Here is a 2,886-nt window from a genome sequence, read left to right as displayed (position 1 = left end):
TTTAACCCTGAAAAGTGTGAGGTGATGCATTTTGGACGGACTAACAAGGCAAGGGAATACATAATGAATGGTAAGACCCTAGGAAAGACAGAGGATCAGAGGGACCTTGGTGTGCATGTACATAGATCCCTGAAGGCAGCAGAACAGGTGGATAAGGTGGTTAAAAAGGCATATGGGATACTTGCCTTCATTAGCCAAGGCATAGAATATAAGAGCAGGGAGGTTATGATGGAGCTGTATAAAACGCTGGTTAGACCACAGCTGGAATACTGTGTGCAGTTCTGGTCGCCACACCATAGGAAGGATGTGATTGCTTTGGAGAGGGTGCAGAGGAGATTTACCAGGATGTTACCTGGGCTGGAGCGCTTCAGCTATGAAGAGAGACTGGACAGGCTGGGGTTGTTTTCCTTGGAGCAGAGAAGGCTGAGGGGGGACCTGATTGAGGTGTACAAAATTATGAGGGGCATAGATAGGGTAGATAGAAAGGAACTTTTCTCCTTAGTAGAGGGGTCAATAACAAGGGGGCATAGTTTCAAGGTAAGGAGCAGGAGGTTTAGAGGGGATTTGAGGAAGAACTTTTTCACCCAGAGGGTGGTTGGAATCTGGAACTCACTGCCTGAAAGGGTGGTAGAGGCAGGAACCCTCACAACATTCAAGAAGCATTTGGATGAGCACTTGAAATGCCATAGCATACAAGGCTACGGACCAAATGCTGGAAAATGGGATTAGATTAGACAGGGCTTGATGGCCGGCGTGGACGCGATGGGCCAAAGGGCCTCTTTCTGTGCTGTATAACTCTATGACATTCCGTATGCCTTCTTAACCACCTTGTCTACCTGGCCTGCTAACTTCAGGGATCTGTGGACATGCACTCCAAGGACCCTTTGCTCCTCTACACTATTCAGTGTCCTACCATTTAATGTGTATTCCCTTTCCTTGTTAGCCCTCCCCAAATGCATTACCACACTTCTCCAGATTGAATTCCATTTGCCACTGTTCTGCCCACCTGACCAATTTATTGATATCTTCCTGCAGCCTACAGCTTCCTTCTTCAGTATCAGTGTAAGGTGTTTGGTTCCCTCGTCCTTACAAGGGTTCTTTGACTCTGGGTTTTACAGGAACAAAATTGTAGATGACACAAAGGTTTAGGTTCAACCCAAAACTGTTAGTTTATTAAAACCAACAAAACACAGACAAGAACCTGTTGAGTGTGGGCTGAAACTTTCAATCACCCACACGGCCGGTCGTTACTGTTGTGGATTGTAGGCCTGGATCGGAGATGACCTGTCCCCATCCTCCTTTATCTGATTGCAGCTGCCTACACAGCGCAAACCCCTTGTAGAGTCAACTTATACCGGCTGGTCGTGGCTGACGTCGATTGCAGGCTGGGGCTGGAGATGACGACCGTCTTCCCTTCCTTCTTACACCTGGCAGTTGCTGTCGTTCGAGCTAGCTTCCGAGAGAGAGAGCTTCCGAGTGAAACGAGAGAGAGCTGAGGTGTGGTTCCTTCTTATAGTTCTTTTAGTCACCTGGCCCCATGCTGGGCCTCCCCCAACCAGTTTCGGTTGTCGGTTTGCTGAACTGTCCGACATTCACACCTCGTCAACCTGTATTTCAATCACCGGAGGTGTACAGAGTTGTGAGATCGAAGATAACTCCTTATTTCCTCTCCCGCTTTATGTAACACATATTCAATGTGATTTCTATTACTGTTGATGGGCGGCTGGCTGATTGACTTGTGTCTCTTCCAGTGAAGCCAGGAAGTCCATCATGACCCCCATTGTTTCAGGTAAACTCAGAGCATTGTCCAGATGTTAATTTTTCCCATCGAAACCAATCATGATTCAAGTCCTCACAGTTCAACGTCAATGTCCTTTTCAGAGTTAATCATGAGTCAAAGCTTTCATTGTCCAGGATCAATGTGTTCTCCAAGGAACATAGAAACATAGAGGATAGGAGCAGGAGTAGGCCATTCGGCCCCTCGAGCCTGCTCCACCATTTAATGAGATCATGGCTGATCATCCAAGTTCAGTACCCTGCCCCTGCTTTCTCCCCATACCCCTTGATCCCTTTAGCCTTCAGAAATATATCCAACTCCTTCTTTAATATATTTAATGAATTGGCCTTCTGTGGTAGAGAATTCCACAGGTTCACCACTCTCTGGGTGAAGTAATTCCTCCTCATTTCTGTCCTAAATGGCTTACCCCTTATCCTTAGACTGTGATCCCTGGTTCTGGACTCCCCCGCCATCGGGAACATCCTTCCTGCATCTAGTCTGTCTATTCCTGGTCGAATTTTTAAGTTTCAATGAGATCCCCTCTCATTCTTCTAAACTCCAGCGAATATAAGCCCAATCATCCCAATCTCTCTTCATACGTCATTCCTGCCATCCCAGGTATCAGTCTGTTGAATCTTCACTGCACTCTCTCCATGGCAAGAACATCCTTCCTCAGATAAGGCGACCACAACTGCACACAATACTCAAGGTGTGGTCTCACCAAGGCCCTGTACAACTGCAGCAAGACATCCTTGTTTAGGATTCAGCAAAGGAGGACAAAGGGATTAATTAAGAGGGGGAAAATAGATTATGAGAGTAAGCTTGCGGGGAACATAAAAACTGACTGTAAAAGCTTCTATAGATATGTGAAGAGAAAAAGATTGATGAAGTGTAGGTCCCTTGCAGTCAGAATCAGGGGAATTTATAATGGGGAACAAAGAAATGGAAGACCAATTAAATACATACTTTGGTTCTGTCTTAAAAAGGAGGACACAAATAAACTCCCAGAGATGTTGGGGAACATAGGGTCTAATGAGAGGGAGGAATTGAATGAAATCAGGATTTGTAGGGAAATGGTGTTGAGGAAATTGACGGCATTGAAGGCCGAT

The sequence above is a fragment of the Somniosus microcephalus genome, unplaced genomic scaffold (assembly GCF_052327205.1).
Source record: "Somniosus microcephalus isolate GS21.2 unplaced genomic scaffold, FLI_Smic_1.0 unresolved_chr1, whole genome shotgun sequence".
NCBI lineage: Eukaryota > Metazoa > Chordata > Chondrichthyes > Squaliformes > Somniosidae > Somniosus > Somniosus microcephalus.
Note: the sequence above shows the minus strand (reverse complement) of the source record.